The sequence below is a fragment of the Panulirus ornatus genome, chromosome 68 (assembly GCF_036320965.1).
Source record: "Panulirus ornatus isolate Po-2019 chromosome 68, ASM3632096v1, whole genome shotgun sequence".
Taxonomy (NCBI): Eukaryota; Metazoa; Arthropoda; class Malacostraca; order Decapoda; family Palinuridae; genus Panulirus; species Panulirus ornatus.
Window position 1 is genome coordinate 6,492,827 of NC_092291.1, and position 19,994 is coordinate 6,512,820.

The 19,994-nt window shown below is 45.0% G+C and overlaps 1 long non-coding RNA gene across 1 annotated transcript in view; it reads right to left on the bottom strand.

Annotated features, from left to right (window-relative positions):
- Nucleotides 1–6,626: 6,626 nt before the first annotated feature.
- Nucleotides 6,627–19,994, bottom strand: part of LOC139747437 (uncharacterized) — a 57,117-nt gene continuing 43,749 nt past the window's right edge. Inside the window, exons 2-3 of the long non-coding RNA XR_011712391.1 lie at nucleotides 18,756–18,941; nucleotides 6,627–7,315 (exon numbers count right to left, since the gene is read on the bottom strand). This is a non-coding gene — a long non-coding RNA (uncharacterized lncRNA). The remainder of the gene's footprint in view (nucleotides 7,316–18,755; nucleotides 18,942–19,994) is intronic.

The following is a 19,994-nucleotide window of genomic DNA, read 5'->3' on the forward strand; positions in this document are numbered from 1 at the left end:
GAGCATCTATATCAACTCTATCATATGCCTTCTCCAGATCCATAAATGTTGCATACAAATCCATTTGCGTTTCTAAGTATTTCTCACATACAATCTTCAAAGCAAACACCTGATCCACTAATCCTCTACCACTTCTGAAACCACAATGCTCTTCCCCAGTCTGATGATCTGTACATGCCTTCACCCTCTCGATCAGTACCCTCCCATATAATTTCTCAGGAATACTCAACAAACTTATACCTCTGTAATTTGAGCACTCACCTTTGTCCCCTTTGCCTTTGTACAATGGCACTATGCAAGCATTCCGCCAATCCTCAGGCACCTCAACATGGGTCATACATACATCAAATAACCTTACCAACCACTCAACAATACAGTCACCCCCTTTTTTAATACATTCCACTGCAATACCATCCAAACCTGCTGTCTTGCCGGCTTTCATCTTCCGCAAAGTTTTTCCTACCTCTTCTCTGTTTACCAAATCATTTTCCCTAACCCTCTCACTTTGCACACCACCTCGACCAAAACACCCTATATCTGCCACTCTATCATCAAACACATTCAACAAACCTTCAAAATACTCACTCCATCTCCTTCTCACATCACCACTACTTGTTATCCCCTCCTCATTAGCCCCCTTCACTGAAGTACCCATTTGTTTCCTTGTCTTACGCACTTTATTTACCTCCTTCCAAAACATCTTTTTATTCTCCCTAAAATTTAATGATACTCTCTCATCCCAACTCTCATTTGCCCTCTTTTTCACCTCTTGCACCTTTCTCTTGACCTCCTGCCTTTTTCTTTTATACATCTCCCACTCATTTGCATTATTTCCCTGCAAAAATCGCCCAAATGCCTCTCTCTTCTCTTTCACTAATAATCTTACTTCTTCATTCCACCATTCACTACCCTTTCTAATCTGCCTACCTCCCACGCTTTTCATGCCACACACACACACACACACACACACACACACATATATATATATATATATATATATATATATATATATATATATATATATATATGTGTGTGTGTGTGTGTGTGTGTGTGTGGGTGTGTGTGTGTGTTCCGTCGAGAGCAAGGGTCGCACCACAGGCCTGGGTGAAGCTGTACAGGCCCTCTGTCTCGACAGACAGGAAGGGAAGGGTTCAGCACAGCTTCGGTCAGGAGTGTACCGGGACTTCAAACATGTCTCGGGACTTAAGCGTGTTCAGGACTTCAAGCGTGTCCCTGGACACGGGTGTGCGTCCCGCAACCAGTTGTCCCCTGACCACTGTGTATGAGACAGGCCTCAGCAGCAACCGTCACTTCACGGATGTAAACAGCAGACTCCCGCCCGCAGCCAGTCCAGTGGGTGTCGTAACCAGGGAGTGTTGGATGATGTTCTCCTAGCGACCTGCCCGGACACCTCGGTCGCTTACTTGAGGTACGAGAGAGAGAGAGAGAGAGAGAGAGAGAGAGAGAGAGAGAGAGAGAGAGAGAGAGAGAGAGAGAGAGAGTGTGTGTGTGTGTTCCTCTGTACATTATATCCCAGTTATGTGTCAGCAGAGTTGGATAAGTCCACAACAGGTCAATTACCGGCGAGAGTGACCGAGGTCACATCCAGTAAGGGGTCATCACGACCTAGCCGTCGTCACATAGTTACAATACTGATCATACCTTCATGGTTGACACGTTGCCAAATCATTTCTGTTTCATATTTTCGCGTCTTCACTATTACCAAATATGTAAATTCTTTATTCTACTAATTTTCTTGAATTTCCGTCCCCTCTGTTCTCCATGAAAGAAAAATGATTCAAACTATAATGACATAGAAATAGAGGAGTGGCATTTATCATTTAAAAGTATTTTAACTTTTGTGTGTTCAACGGTCCGGTAGCCTAGAGCTTCTACGTGTCACCATGATTAATTAGCTTCGTTTGATTCTCCAATATGTAAAGCCATAAAACTAACATAATGATAAAAATAATGAAAGTAACAGAATCATGAAAGTTAACTGTTTCAGGAGAGGTAAAGACTGTGGTTATGAGCGGAACTCCAACGTGGGGTGATGATACATCCTCAGCTTGACCACTGGGATGTGTTGTGGTTGTTGTTGTTGTTGTTATACTATGGACCTTCATCTGTCCTGACTACAGCTAGTCACTGAGGGGACCGACTCCTTCAGGAACTCAGAGTCCTATGCATCTCAGGCCAAGGTGAAGGATGGTGAATGAAGATAAAGAAATTAAAGAAGAAATCAGTGAGAGTCAGAAGTGAAAGAAGAACTAGAAAAGAAAGATGAAAGAAGACATTATGAAGATTGTTATTAAGAGTAAGATGAAGAGCCTCAACTCCCGGAGGCCCTTCTGACACTGGCTCACTCAGCCGGGACAAGAATTTAGTTATCTCGAAAATTTTTGCTTCTGAGTCAAGTTAGAATTAGCAACACCCGCGGGAAATTAGGCGGGAAAAGACTCAACAATTTACATATTCCTCTGTGTGTGTGTGTGTGTGTGTGTGTGTGTGTGTGTGTGTGTGTGTGTGTTGCCGCGTCTCCTGAAACTTTACCTACAGACACGTGTCAAGCTGGAGGACTTAACAAGTTGGTGCACACTTGGTGAGCTGCGAGTGAGCCTGACTTGCTCGTGAGGTCTTAGTGAGTTGGCCACTGACCAGCCATACCAGGGCTAGAAGCATACGAGGGCCATGACAGCGGTGGCCAGTCTGAGGCCACACCCAGGTTGGCCGGTCTAAGGCCACACCCAGGTTGGCCAGGCTGGAAATAACTGACACGTAAACTTTTCCAAAATTAAGGAAATACGTATGGATTCTCAGTTTTTTCTCCACATGACAGACGCCATCTGGTGGAAGGTGATGAAGAAAAAATCGCAATTCGAAGAAAGAAAGAAAATATATGGTTGTAAGGTAGATGGGTGAAGACTTTTATCACATTCAATATCATCATGATATCATATAAAGTGGTACGTAGGAAGGACAGGTTGCAAGCACTTAAGAAATTCATACGCACGACTGATTATTTAAAAGGTTTAGTAACACGAAAGATCCACTTAAACATAATTCTTGTAAGCCAAGATCCCAACCCAGCATGATGAACCACAACTCTGGTCAGATACTAAACAAAACAGAAGTTCTGAAAAATTGGTAATAACTTGATGGAGGCTTTCCCTCCATAATGACGAAGGTTTCTGAGAAAAAAAAAAGGAGTCTCATAAGAAAAGAAATTATTCTCTTCTGAAAACTGAACAAAGAAGTTCTACTTGTTAAATATAACCTTTCACTTGGAGTCATTGTGGCTGAACAAGGGACTAGTGTGGTACTGGTACCGTACACCACACATCATATACAAGGATAGTTTTTTCAACGACAGACTTTGCAGAATATTGTTATTCACAACGGTCTTCGTAGTGAATGGCTTTAGCAAATGCAAAGCAATTCTAGCCAATTCCAGGTCAGGCTGAAATGTGGTTTAACAATTATGTCAAACGAAGCAATGGAATGATCTGTTTTGCCGGACGATGGGGTGGGGGTTAGTCACCTTCCTGACTGATTACGTCACACAGAGGTTTGTGCCGGAGAAGGTAACCATCCATGTTGACTGAGGACGACTAGACGGATGAGATCCTTCGTGGCACCAGGAACCATCATATGTATCTGCTGGGGGAACCCATCAGGGTCAGGCCCAGGTCAAAGGACACGCTATCATAGCATATGGTCCCACTGTAGTGTCACCACTGTTGTGGTCAGGGGTCGTGTCACCAGTGTCGTGCACCAGCTCGGCATCATGTCGTCGTCTCTCTAGTTCTCTTGTGGCACGACCGGCTGGTACCGTCCGCCTCGTTCTTATCTCACGTCTACGAAAAAATTGACTGAGATATAATGGTGTCCACCACCACCTCAACCACAAGTGGTGTTTCCTGAACAACTGGAAGGAAAACTTTGTCAACGGCCAACATCCGGTAGACAGCAGTGACGGGGAACAACGGGAACCTTAACTGACGGTAGAGAGTCATGACGGGGGGTGGCAGGAGAAACGTGAACTTTAACAGACGGTAGACAGCTCCAGGAACCCGTCCACATGGTGGACGGGACGGGGCTGGGGCCGTCCCAGTGGTTGCCGGGACCGTCCCAGCTACAGACGGGACGGGACTGAGGTCGTCGTGGTGGTAGACGGAGCAACTCTTCCTCTTTCCGTTTTCATATTATTTTCTCTCTCCTCTCTGTGTGATTCTTCATCTCTAACTCTCTCCTTCCCTCTCCCCGACTCTCCCTGCCTCGCCCTGTAAGAGGTTGTTAACTTGACCGCTCCAGGCGGGTCACCCTGGCACATGTGACAAGGTCTGGAGGGTCCAGGTGTGACCTGACCTCAGGCGTCCACATCCAGCCACGTTCCCTATGAAGCAACTCCCCCACCTCCACCCCTCTTTGAAAGGAGGGGGGGGGGGTGATGTTCCTAGGTACCCTTACTTTATCTTTTTTCAACTTTTTTAAAGACCTTAATGAAAATAAGACCCCAAATTAGGAGAGCAACGAACTTATACAGAAAACAGAGTTTGTGTTGTATTATGTAATGAAGTGTGTGTGTGGTGTATTATGTAATGAACTGTGTGTGTGGTGTATTATGTAATGAACTGTGTGTGTGGTGTATTATGTAATGAACTGTGTGTGTTTGGTGTATTATGTAATGAACTGTGTGTGTGTGGTGTATTATGTAATGAACTGTGTGTGTATTGTATTACGTAACGATAGCGAAGTGCGAATCAGGCTATTCGCTTTACATTTACAACACGACGGAAGAGAAGATTGAAACCGTGTACAGCATCATTGCCCGGCACTGTATATTATCATGTTCAGTAATTATGATATTGTCGACTCTCTCGAGCATCAAAACTACATAATTTCGTACTGTATTTCTTTGGTTTCAAAACCTTAAACGGCCAAATTCATAACATAATTCTGATGTCACGAAATGATATGAATCATCCCTGGTTTCAGATTCCATGAATATTTTAGCTTTTTTCTCTTGGGCTGAGCAGTCCTAGGAGAGCGTTAGTCATGGCTGCAGCCACCAGATGGCAAGCAGACGACGTTATAGAATCTTCCTCTTCAACCGCTCCTCCCAGGATTCCATAATTAAATCTCTTTATTCACACTAGTTTCCCCTCGGATATTGTTGATATCCTTCATAACAACATAGGGAACTCAGTCACCACATAGCCTCTATTTCAACTGGTGTATTACGTATATTTTCAATTGTAATTTCCTCATATTTAGAAAATGAAATGAAAAAATTATTTTTTTACGTTGAAGGCTCCAGTCATGGAGAAGAGTCCACATCAAGGCCGAGCCTTAACTGAAACATACAAAGAATTATAAAACGGATAAAGAAAAGACAAAGGAAAGTATTTACGACTTTTGAAGGAAGTGAAAAATTCTGATTCTAGTAAGTGTAGTGACACGCTGGTGGAGAACATTTTTCTGTATGTGATCTAAGAACTCGTGACTCAATGACCAAGAGAACATAATGTCCTTAATGTTCATCTTTATCATTCAAATCCTCGATTATCAGAAATCTATCTTCTCTGAGAACCTTATATTTTGCCGCCTCCTGCACCATCCTGACTTCCCTCACAGTTATCATGGAAAATATGTTCAGCTTTATTATTTTCTTTTTTTTAGATTTATGAATTATCAACTGGACTGTGCCGTTCTTTCCCCCAATTTTTCTAGCATTATGCAGCCTGGATGGGTCATCCCTTAACATTCCCTAAAACGTAATGTTGTTCGTAATCAAGTCGAGATCAGCAACACGACAGCCTACTGAACCGGATGGTTGAGGGAGCTGATGCCACGACCAACAATGAGACGGAATTTGATTCCACGTTGGTTAATAAAGAGGTCAAGGAAGAGCCACCCCAGATGTGTGATTAATACTATTACTATCATGTATTACGACTAAAGAGATTTACCTTCATGATGATCCTCTCTTAACTTTGTACACATGTACGTACGTACTTACGTACTAGGTCTGTTCTCCTGTGTGTGTGTGATATGATTACCATATGTGTGTTACGGGGAGAGTCTTACACTCATGTCGCCCAGTTTCTTAACCTATATAGGCCCCAGTGTAAATAATCATATGTGTGTGTGTGTGTGTGTGTGTGTGTGTGTGTGTGTGTGTACTTGTCATAAGCCTATGTCACAATCTCGCAAAAGAAGTTGAAAATATTTTTTGACTAGTTACTGTAACACAGAGGCGGCCCTCAGTGGTGTAGTGGTTAGCTTGACTGGCCGTTATGCACACACGAGCCGTCTGGGATCACACCCTCATAGGATCGGATCCTGGTCGCAGTCCAGCCAATAGTTCAGCCTCCTCTGATGCTGGTCGATAAAATGGGTACCTGGCATAGGCCAGGGTGTATGTAAGTGTATATATACATACACAGACGTAAAGACATTGCACACATACGCAAGGCTAAGAGACAGGGCAACACAAGTGTACAACTCTCTCCGTAACTTATGAATAGTAACCATTTATACAAAACAAAACACCAAAGCATAACATAAGAAACACTACAATACTCAGGGAACATAAAGATAAATGAATCAACAATTGACCGATATTTTGTATGGAAAAACTCTAAAAGATACAAGTTTCACGAGAGCAACTGGTAACAACGTATGGAGAAATCCTTTCATTTACCCTTTTTTGTATAATCCAGCAGAGATTTTAACTGAATGTTTCAACTTTCCACATTTTTTGTGTCTCGTGTTTATTATATATTCATACTGCTAATTTCTCTGGGGAGTGAGGCAGGCAGGCTGGCTGGGTCTTGCTGCCGGTCGGATATATTTCGGTTTTGGTCCTGAGTTTTGGTGGATGGTGATTGGTGGTGCTGTCTGAGGTCCACCACGACGTACACAAAGAGAGTCACCCACCGCAAGCACTCCACCACCTGAGGGTTGAGGGTAGTGCGCGGGAGACGGTGGATCTGGCACGTCTTCACATGCTGACTGTATGAACGAGGGTGACAGCCGTCCATTGATTGTAATCTGAGCGGTCAGTCACTTCCCTGACTGACTGACTGGCTGACTGACTGTGTCAGCAGTCAGGCTGACGACGGCCTTGTTCACAGTGTCAGTACACAGGAAGTCCCACACGACCGTCCCAGCTGACCCGTAGGTCAGGTTATTCTGCCTCACGTCTTATACTTGGTTTAACCCGTAAATGAATATGCCATGAGATGTGACCTGCAGAGCCTGACCAAGGTCAAGTCAGCTCATGTCCGTCCGGGACCAGGTCATGTCACGCCTGGGAGAAGGAGTCACATTGAACTGTAGGAAATTGATATTTGAATTATGAACACTTTGGACAGTTTAATTCATGGGTTAGAAATACATTAATATTTTCCGTTTTTCTCTTTACGTTAATGACATAAACGCTAATTATCCTGAACCACATGAAGGAGATAATGTCTTCACGAGCATCACTGGTGTGATCATGAAGGACTTGTGTACAGAGCGAGGCAGCTCAAGGGTTGTATTGTATCAATAATAAAGTTAATTTTCAATCAAGGAAATAGATTGCTTAATGACCTCATTATGTCCGTTCCAACTTATAGACAGGTAGTAATTAGTGGATGTTATTTCATATTATTAAGGTCATTATTGGAGTAATTACATGACGCGCCACATTTGAACTAAATAACCCTCACGAGCGAGCCAGTGACGACCACATCAGATACGCAACCAAACTATGTCATTGTTATTATCACTATCATTATCAAATCAATACTAGATCGCCGTTTCCCGCGTTAACGACGCAGCGCCAAGAAACAGACGAAAGACCTAACCATATATATATATATATATATATATATATATATATATATATATATATATATATACCTCGCAAACGCGGGAGACAGCGACAAATTATAAAAATATATATATATATATATATATATATATATATATATATATATATATATATATATATATATATCATGGCCGTGTGAAGATGCCTTCATTTCTTCACCAAGTCCTCCTAAATTCAACTCAGGATGTCGGGAGTGGAGGGGCCGATGTGTGTATGGGGGGGGGTCCTGCATGAGATACATTACTAGAAAAAATCGGAAACTTTTTGCCAGGTGACGAGGGACCAGGCCGGGACCAGGTCGGTGTCAGCACCATTGGTACGTGACTGGCGGCCTCTTGCACCAGCACCACGTACCCGGCTGGGGAGACACAGTGTCTTGGTGAGAGATCTTGGAAACTGCTCCAGTGATGACATAGAGCTGGTGAGAGCCTCTCTCTCTCTCTCTCTCTCTCTCTCTCTCTCTCTCTCTCTCTCTCTCTCTCTCTCTCTCTCTCTCACCGCGTGAGCACCAACCTTTCCCTTCGATCCCTGTAAGGCAAGACCAAGCGGCTGGTGTCCAGGAGCGAGGCCAGGGGAGCACCGGTCCCGGCTCTCAGATGACAGAAGAAAACAAACAAAAGATTGGGATATAAATCATCATAAGAGGCAGAGAGAGAGAGAGAGAGAGAGAGAGAGAGAGAGAGAGAGAGGAGAGAGAGAGAGAGAGAGAGAGAGAGAGAGAGAGAGAGAGAGAGAGAGAGAGAGAGAGAGAGAGAGAGAGAGAGAGAGAGAGAGAGAGAGAGAGGCTGTGTGTGTACAGATACACAAATGTAGTCAAACAAACAAACACACAGACACACACACACACACACACACACACACACACACACAGACACACCTCCATTATAACAGTACCTCATATCTTGCTCGTATAAGATAATTCCAATATTGCTCTACAGTACAGACCCCCTCCTGCTCTTCCATCACACACAATATTAAAGTGTGTTGCTCCTCCCCAGCTAAGCTGTGAGATGTACAACACAAACTTACATTCTACTAAGGAAAAAGCCTTACCAAGATGGTTACTTGATTTTGCATATACAATAAACATTGGAATTTTATATATCATTATTATCATCATTATTATTATCATTATTATCATTTTCAGCATTACTATTATCATTATCATTATTATTATTATCATTATTATTATTATTATTATTATTATTATTATTATTATTATTATTATTATTATTATCATTATTACTATTATTATTATTATTATTATTATTATCATTATTATTATCATTATTGTTATTATTATCATTATTATCATTATCACTGTTATTATTATCATTATTATTATTATAATCATTATTATCATTACTATCATTATCATCATCATTATTATTATTGTCATTATCATGACCCATGGACCCTGTATGGGGATGTGCAGTATCGAGGGAGAGAACGCTACATTCAGAAGCAGAGCAACGACAGACTTTTTAAGAACTTGCTGGGGGAGACTGTGGCGCTTCTCGTCAGCCGCTGTCACAGCCTCGCCGAAGGTAACTTTCAACTCGTGGTTAAGCCCAAACAGCCGGGATTCCATACTGCCTCAACATACTACAGTTGTTTACTACGTCCGAGTTGCCAAATACAGCGAGTGAAATACGCTTCGACTTATCGAGACCTGAACACGTCGTAGGGTGAGGGAGGTGTGCATGAGACAGAGAGAATTGAAGAGGTATACAGGGGGCGACGTGCTGTCGACAAGCGGAACCAGAGCAAAGAAAGTGGTGACTGGAATCCACGGAAAGGTCTTAGGGGTGTGGCTGTGCATAGGTGGGCTACTGTGCATTATGGTATAATGTACCACAACAATGTTGTCACGTACAACATATAGTGACACCTTGAAGGTGGATACCAGCAAATGAGGCCGTCTATCAGTTGTTCCTCGCGCTACCTCGATACGCGGGGAACAGGGAAATAGAATTATATATATATATATATATATATATATATATATATATATATATATATATATATATATATATATATATATTATCCCTGGGGATAGGGGAGAAAGAATACTTCCCACGTATTCCCTGCGTGTCGTAGAAGGCGACTAAAAGGGGAGGGAGCGGGGGGCTGGAAATCTTCCCCTCTCTTTTTTATAATTTTCCAAAAGAAGGAACAGAGAAGGGGGCCAGGTGAGGATATTCCCTCAAAGGCCCAGTCCTCTGTTCTTAACGCTAACTCGCTAACGCGGGAAATGTCGAATAGTTTGAAAGAAAGAAAAGAAAGATATATATATATATATATATATATATATATATATATATATATATATATATATATATATATATATATATATATATATATATATATATATATATATGCATCATAATGGTCATAATACATGCATCGCTGTTGTATAAGTCAGATATACTGGGGGAATACAGTGGTATTGCCTGCCCCTTCCGTCACTAAGGATGGAAATCTGTCTTAAGTCTCAATAATTTCGGCATCGCAGCGTCAGCGGGAAAATTATTCCCAGGAGACCCGACTGTGATGTGTGGATGTATTCAGAACCTGGAATGTCTTCTATAAGGAATCATACATTGTGAGAGTGAGGTGTGTGTGTGTGTGTGTGTGTGTGTGTGTGTGTGTGTGTGTGTGTGTGTGTGTGTGTGTGTGTGTAGGTTGATATAGGTAAAGTCTGGGAAGTTAATGAAGCAGTGGGTAATAAAGGAAGTTTTCCTCTTTCCAAACTGTTGATAGTCTGAGGATCTTGCATTGTCTTTGTAATAAACGTTAAACAGACTTTCATAGAGTACAGTTCCTACCACCGCCTCCCACATCACGCACCCTACCATCGCTTCGCACATCACGCACCCCACCACCTCTGCCATCACCAACCTAACTCCCCACCACTTCCCAGGGTTGGGGTGAGGCAGAACTGTGTCCCCGACCCAATATGACCCGCGGGAAGGACCTGACCAACAGAGAATCTCTGGTCAACAGTGATGAGGTCTGTTCCCACCCCGTTGTTAAACAGTCCGTCTGTGACCGCCAGCCGTGGGAGTCGATTAGGTAAACTGGTCAACAGAACCCGTCAACTGAACCAAACGCCAGGAATAATGTTTCTGACAAATAATTTTACATTTTCATTATTCCTCTTTATAAAGTGTCACTCTGTTATTTACATGATAAACATGTATCCTTTATGAATGACTGTCTACCATACAGATGGCTGAGTCAGAGCGTGGGTTGCACCAGTCTGTTGATGATGCACGGCGGCGGTAGCAACAGTCTAATGAACAGGAAGCTGCACTGATATATTGGTCTGGATTTCTAACAGAAAATATGTTCTCGGTTACCATCATAAACTGCTGGGAATCACAGCTGGTGCCAACAGCAGTCATACCTGCACCAGTTCTCAGCTGGCTTCCTACCCCAGCTAGCCGTCAACCTCCCTTACTAGGGCGGCCACTCTCTTTCCCTCACGCAGACCAACTCCCTCCTCTCCTGCCACAGATAGCGCCTCATCAAACGCTGATCTTCTTTCCTATAATCCAGATCACTTCCTTGACCGTCCACTCAGGGCACCCTCCCACAATTAGTGAGTCTCGATTCCAGAGGTGTTGTGTGTGGCGAAGTTGGAACATTACACACAGTGGGATAGTATGCACAACAGTCATCTCCAGACCGAGCAGTCACTCACGGTCAGTATAGGACCAACTAGTCACTCACGGCCAGAATGGGACCAACCAGTTACCAGAGGGTCGGTCTCCTAGTCCAGGGATAGGAGAGGTCTTGCCTTCCCCCAGGAGTTAATTACTAGTCCAAGGGATTAGTACGGCCTCCATGCCGCTAATTACCAAGACAGACGCTAATCTCACGCTTGCTTAACATAGGGGACTTCAGTGTGATTACTAAATGTATATTCATTAAATACATTATGGTGAAATATTTTTGCTGTAAGATTAGATTTTCGTTGTATTACACTAACTGGTTAACAGGATGAGAGAGCGTGTGACTATGGCAATGTTTTCTGATTAACTTGACATGGAAGCAGATGTGAGGAAATGGTACATGGTAATGATGTACGTATGTCCAGATGACACCTAACAGCCTCTTCCATTCCTTCCTTCGATCACCCCTTCTGTCTGGTCCTCCTCGTTCCCTCCACTTCTAACACATACATCCTCTCGATCAGTCTACGATAAGATAAGATAAGATGCCTTTGTAGGCACTCATCCTTTCCTGATCTCCAATATCATCTTTCTTCGTATAACGAAGCTGTGGAACTTTCTTTTCTCTTTCCTTCTTCCTATAATCTTTCCACCTTCATGAATCCAAGGAGAAACACCTGAGGAACTCAGATGAGTTCTTCGTCCACAGTTTTTCAGTATATATGATACCACTAGTCAGTAAAACTAGCCATGACCCAGGCGTGACCTGCTGGTTACTATAACAAGAAATGTGTTCAGCGCTCTCACTCCAGCTAGGCTCATCGAGATCAACCTTCTTGACGTTCTCGGACGATCATATCCACCACATCTACCCTAGTCTCCTTATTTTATGCGAAAAGCAAGACAACACTGTCAGGACTAACACACCTTCGAAACATACCCATTTTTGCCCTTCATTACCGACTGACATTTCCTTCCACATGCTTCCTGCTTCACCTGATCCTATACGCCAACTAACAGAGTGTCAAGGTTGCAATGCACTTGGTGCTGCAGGAGTAACACTGACTTTCAATATCAAATTGATTTTCTCTACGATCATCTTAGTGCTGCCGTACCAGGCCCCGGTGCCTGGTACCAGGGGCAGCAACCTGAGGTAACAAGTCCGTCAACACAAGGCGTACATTGGCTTCCTTTCCAGGCTGTTACCCAAGGCTGATACACCAGATATATTGGTCTCCTCCCGTGGTGGGTGTAAGACGCCATCGGTGACCAATTTGCCCATACAAGCCTACTGAGGGTCAACTTGCAGAGAGAATGTTGGGGCAAACTGGACCTTACTGTCGCAGTACCTTAGGTTCATTTTTCTTGCATTGCCTAAGCGCTGTAGGAAGGTGAAGGATCGGCCCGCTACCAGTAGACAAATTGATTATCAAAGTTAACCAAGTTTTTTCATTAGATTACAGTTAGTGTCTGATGTTGTGGTCATTGGCTGTTGCACGACCGCCTGGCTGTTGGACAGCCAGCTGGGTGCGAGTTGAGAGGAGATGTAGGCCGTTGGTGAGTGTGGTGTGTGGGATATACTGAGCCAACCAGCAGATAGTGGCACTCTCCATCTATCTCTTCGGTCCACCAGCAGTAGATAGGGTAGGGTCCCGGTCTATTCATGACTCGTTTAGAGTCATGAGTAACAAAAGTTCGTTCCCTATCTTACTGTATACCTGCCGACCTGCCTGCTCGACCTATGTATGCCCCTGTCAACCTAACTGCACGACCTATGTATGGATCTGTCGATCTGCCTGTCTACCTGTCTATTCAGAATCAGTCATGGCCAGTTGGCTGGCCTGGTAGGGTTAGCCTCTGTTCTATTTTTTTCCACAGTCGATAAACCTCCCCACCTGGTAGACTCTCCCTAACCATGGTGTCACCTAGCCGAACCTAAGTAAGACAGCTGGCTCACCTGTCGACCCTACACCCCCGCCCCCTTAACCCTGGGTAGGAGATAGAGTGGACCCCCCACTACCCCAACACCATCAGGCTCCCCTGGGTATTGATTTTCTTGAGCCTGGTGACCTGAGGCGTCAGGACCTCCCCCGGGGTGTACACCAGCTGTGTCTCCCTAGTAGGTGTAAGCGTAACTGGTGCATCTCCAGGTAAGGCCAGCTGGTATACTTCAGGAGAGGCCAGGTGCTGTACTCCAGGTGAGGTCACCTGGTGTGTCCCAGGTGAGGCCAGGTGGTGTGCCCCAGTTGAGGCCAGGTGGTGTGCCCCAGGTGAGGCCAGGTGGTGTGCCCCAGGTGAGGCCAGGTGGTGTGCCCCAAGTGAGGCCAGGTGGTGTGCCCCAGGTGAGGCCAGGTGGTGTGCCCCAGGTGAGGCCAAGTGGCGGATAACAATTTTCACAAATATGACACAAATGATTCACGTCAGTGGTAGCACAGATGGCGCACAGGAAAATCCCGTCCTCCACTTCCCGGGACAGTCTCGTCCAAAGTCCCAGGACACTCGCACCCACTAGGTGACGGGACAGTCACGCAAACACGTCTTGGGCTACCCACATCCATCACATCCAGGGACAGTCAAACCCATCACATCCAGAGACAATAAGGTCCCACGTCCCAAGACAGTCAACCCACCATGTCCCGAGACAGTGAACCCACCATGTCCCAAGACAGTCAACCCACAATGTCACAAGACAGTCAGGCCCATCATGTCCCGAGACAGTCAAGCTCGCTTCGTCCTGGGCCAATCACAGCATAACAAATGTGACCATCAGATGGGGAGACATTTCTAGCTGCTGAGCCTAATGGCCAGGTTGATGTTCTCATCATTTTTTGTCTTCCTTAATGTATTTATTGATGGCTGGGTCGAGGGTGAGGATTGGGGGGTGGGGGGTGGCTGTGGTGGTTCTGGTGGTGATTTAGGGAATGTTGAAAAATTTATTTAAGAAAGGAACTTTAGAACGTTGGTGACGACTGGAGTGGCGGCTGGCTGAGGGAGGAACAGTATGTATGTCCACCACCTGTGAGGGACGGTGCCAGAGAGCATTGTGCACCCGTGGACGAGGACGAACAAAGTCGTTTACTGCTTGAGTGAGAGGTACGTCACAGAGAGGACATCAGAGAGAGGACGTCGGTGAGAGAACGTCTGGCGGAGGACGTCAGAGAGAGGACGTCGGTAAGAGGACGTCAGTGAGAGTAATTACTTGAGGCAGGAGTGAAATCTCTCATCCAAAGAAGTGAACCGGTACAATCTATATATGACCTGCTGCAGGCAAGGTCCGGGATCTCTCAGCCAGCCGGGTCTGCTGAGGAGCTTGCCGGCTGCTGAGGACGTCACCTGCAGGCTATCACCACACCGAGGCGTAGCGCCCTAATGGATCCTGTTAAAAGTTCGACTGCACTCGGCCGGAAAAGTCGGTCTCCTTAGGCTAAATGCCGGATTAATGACCCTTAATGTAGCCATTCGAGGAAGTCGGTCTCTTTAGCTGATGGCCACATCAACAACCGTTGGCGAGGATGTCCAGGGAACTGGGCCCCGAGGGAGCAACCTGGGGTTGCTCACTTCCCCTGAGGGCGGCGAGTGGAGGCCGGGTCCTGGACCAGGCCAAAAGAGGTGAAAGCTTACGTCTAGAATGCCTCACACGGGTCAGGCAGGAGCCTGCCCACCATCAGCCTGGATGAACATTTTATGCTTTAGTTTTTTTTTTTTTTACATGGAGAAGTGTCTCTATCATGTCCCTCAATATTCTTTCTTTTCCTCTCTCTCTCTCTCTCTCTCTCTCTCTCTCTCTCTCTCTCTCTCTCTCTCTCTCTCTCTCTCTCTCTCTCTACGTCCTCTGTCAGACGCTCGCATACTCCAAGGAAATCAAAATCCACAGATTCTCTTGGTTTCCTGGAGTAGTGATGAGATCGCACGAGCCGAGAGGACAACACTTTAGTGCAGCCGACGTACTGGAATAAAACGTCAGCTAATTAGAACCCTAGATCATGAGCCCTCAGCCAATCAGAATCCTAGATCATCAGCTCTTAACAAATAAGGGGTTCAGGCACCCTTCACAATAGTCAAGGGGTTCAGGCACCCAGTTAAGGGCAGTTAAAGATGCCAGGCTCCCATGCCATGCCTCCCTGCCAGGCTCCCTCCCCTTCCTTCAGTAATAACGGGAAGGAATCGAACCCTTTGACCAGGTCATTAACTCCTCAGTGACAAGTTCGGGGGGTTAGGATGGGCCCCCAACGCCATAGGTCATACCAGGGTGATAAATCACAGGTCACCCTCATGACTTAAGACAGACTACCTTACCCGAGGCAGCGCCTGGCTTGGAGCACATACGACCAGGGAAGATCTTCAGGAGCGGCGGACCTCGCCAAGGACCTGGCGTAATGCCTTGAAATATGGTCATCTTACTAGCAGAGCTCCCGGTGTGTGTGTGTGTGTGTGTGTGTGTGTGTGTGTGTGTGTGTGTGTGTGTGTGTGTGTGTGTGTGCATGACCTTATGCGTCAGTAATATCAACTGAAAAAGTTAGTTTATCTCTACTATTTTGTGTCCTTTATGTAAAACAATTACGAAAATTAATTAGACACCTTTATTATACTAATAGATGGCTTCATTTACCCAGTGTAAGCGTAGGGTGTATCAGCTGACGGATCATGCCAGGATGATGAGGTGAACTATGTGGATGATATCACTCATAATCATACTCATATGGCACAGAGTTTTGGATCAGTGGAATTAATCAATCGTAAAGGTCTAGTTTATTAATGAATGATAATCTATGCTATGGTAATTACAGGGTGATGCCGGAGCCAGCTGCCGGCTGACTCCTGCCCTCAGCTGTGTGACTGACTCAGCTGCCGGCTGACTCCTGCCCTCAGCTGTGTAACTGACTCAGTTGCAGTCAGGACCACAGCCACCCATGACGCCGTTTATAATTTCAGAGTCCCAGGCTGGCTGCAGCCGGGGAGAAGCACTGAATATGTTGGGGTACCTCTCTTACCACAGCTGTGTCCCTATCCTACCACAGCAGTGTCCCTATCCTACCACATCTATGTTCCTCTCCTACCACAGCTGTGTACCTCTCCCACCACAGCTGTGTATCTCTCCCACCACAGCTGTGTCCCTCTCCCACCACAGCTGTGTCCCTCTCCTACCACAGCTGTGTACCTCTCCTACCACGGCTGAGTACCTCTACTACCACAGCTGTGTACCTCTCCTACCACAGCTGAGTACCTCTACTACCACAGCTGTGCACCGAAGGACCGGTCTTACCACAGCTATGTACCGGTGGACCACACTTATCACAGATGTGTACCAGTGGACCGCATCTACCACATCTGTGTACCGGTGGACCGCTGTGGTAAAGGCCACTCGTTAGGTAATGTGGAACTGTAATATTCCAAGCAGTTTAGTTGTGTGTGAGCCAGACGGTACCTGTGTCATTCAATGGTGGGCGCTGAGCCAGTCATCCTCCCACAGTCACTTTGTGCTTGGTAATTATGGCAATCATCATCCGTGTCTGTTATGTTGTCGTGTTCCGCCTCGTGAGCACGACTACTGGGTACATCAGTACGGCCCTGAGCACGAAACTACAGCTTCTGAGGACGATGGTGCGTCCCATAATTATGATGTCGTGGCTTTTGACATGACACTTGAGGATCAGATCAAAGGCCAGGCCATTATAGCCAATGTCCTTACCATCGTGCTCAAGGATCGTACGGTCGTATTCAAGGATTGAGGGTTCGCCATCCCTCGCCACAGCTGCACGACCCAGATCTGCCCCTTGCCACAGCTGGATGATCCAGAGGTAACCTGCAATAACTCGTCCTCAGCGCTTTTTTTTTCAAGATGTTAAGGTGGTCGTGCAGCAGGTGACTCCCGTGTGGAGATGTTGTCCTGAAGCTGAACTCTGAGAACGGTCGTCCTTCAGGAAGGGGTCCCCCTCCATCATACAAATGATCAATGATCATGTGACGCCACAACGATCAATGACCATGTGATACAACATTGTTCATGTGACGCTACAATGATCATATGACGCCACAATGATCATATGACGCCACAAGAGCATTATCATGACTATCTATATCCTGTTCGTCTTACTAGTGACGCCACACACATCATGAATGACCTCGTCACTATGTTTACCATCAACCAGTATCTGCAGCAGACGTCCTGCAACACGAAACTTGAATATTCCATTTATAATCACTTACTAATCTTCAGAGGTTTGTTGTCTGTTGCAGGAATAGTGTTCTCTTATGCAACTGGACCGAGGAGGGTAGATCGGTCAACGACCAGAGAAGCAAGTTCCTGCTCTGCATGACTAGAGAGGTCTGAGCGATGATCTGATGCAAACATTGAACAGTCTCAGAGGCTCAGACAGTCCTGACTGACCCATGTGTTCAGGGCTACAGATCATTCCGCTTTACCAGCGGTCATGTATACAGGCTCGTGGGCGAACGTTTCACATGTAGGGAGGCGAGCTAATACCTTTTCTTCCACAGGATTGTTCACATACACAGTGATTTACGACGAGCAAGAGTGGTTGAAAACAACTCTATAAACGATTATATCACTTTAATTCCACGACTGACGTTGTTTGAGTAGCTGTACCTTCTCATAATTTCTTCTGGGACATAAAGATCTGTGGTATGACCACCGTCAGGGAGGGAGGGAGGGAGGGAGGGGACCAGTGGTCTGCTCCTCAGTGTGTTGTGAGATGGTCGCTTCCGGCGGGTCTAAAGAGGCCGTCCAAGTCGACGATATTTGGGAAAAAATTCTTCGCATTTCGTGTGACTCTTGCTGAGCTGAACATGTGTACACACACACACACACACACACACACACACACACACACACACACACATGTACGTACATATAAGAAGCCAAAAAAAAAGTGAACGTGTGTGTTGTCGAAGGTACCACTAACAACAAGACATATGCCAGTCAGGTTCAGCATGGTCACTAAGTGACATAGTCCATTTTACCGACTGAGATAAGTTATCAAACTACCACTTACATTGCTACCGTATCAAACTAAATCAAAACAATCAAACTACCATAACCTTGATATATATATATATATATATATATATATATATATATATATATATATATATATATATATATATATATATATATATATATAGAGAGAGAGAGAGAGAGAGAGAGAGAGGGGGGGGACAAGTTTAATATATCTTACGATGATATTTGTATATTCCTTGGTATTTCACATGCGAGGAACAGGTGCACAAATCCTTCCTCCCGGGGGTAGGCCAGTGGGTCAGCCTTGCTCCTCAGTATTAAGTAAACTCCATCGTCGGGTTTCTCCTGCAGAACTTAACATCATCCACTAACCTCAGGCCAGCGATGCCGTCTCTCAACAGATCTTAAAAATAATGAACAAGAATCATATCAAATTATCGTAGATGTCTTTACAATGACAACTATTTGTCTCATCTATCTGAGTATTTATTATATGAGAAATTAGTAAACTTGAAAACTGAGGAAATGCATATATAAGACAAGACACTTCACCAAAACATATGATAAGGTAATGCATAACGGAATATCATTAGCCAATCAACAGAGGGAATCAGTAATGCTGGGAAGTTATCACCAATCACGACACTTCCTGGACACGTCATCTCCAGTCCTGCACACTTGCACCAATATTAAAATGTTTGTCCAGTTTGTGACCTGTTACTGCTCTCATCCATAGTACCAGGTCATAGGACCAACTTCTCACGAATACCATCAGGCAGTCTTATCTCATATTACCAGGTCAGTTGTGTGACCTGTCACGTCTGATACAGGGAAGTCAATTCACAGAACCAGGTCACATAAGCGCCTGTCATTCTGGCCATCATTAAATCATCTCCGACATTCCAGGTCAGCCGGAAAACTGGCTTCCTCCATTCTCGTTCCATCTTACGCTCGTGTGGTTGGTCCTGAAAAAGATTTTTGAGTGATCCATCATCCTGGGTCATAGGGGACTGCCGGCCATATGTCCAACAGCTGTAATGATTATATATATATATATATATATATATATATATATATATATATATATCCTTGTAGATCTAATGTTTGTCTCTCGCATGAGGGTATGGTTATGGAGTCTTCGCGTAGACTATGTCAGTATTTCTTCCAGTCTAAATGTTTTCCGGAGCATCTCTCGCTCTCTGTGTTGCAGAGATCACAGTCTCTACTTCACCACAGGTATGACACAGATAAAGATATATTCCTTTAACCATCATCAACATCTTAGACAACCGTGCTTCAAGGTTTGTACGTCATGACCACTAAGAGTTAGGTCAACAGCCTCCCTCTCGTCTCTGGCTCCTCCTCCTCCTCCTCCCGTGATCACGTCATCACTCCCTCACCTTCCCTCTCGTCTATGATGATGGTATTAACTCCACTACCACCCGTGTCTGCCCTC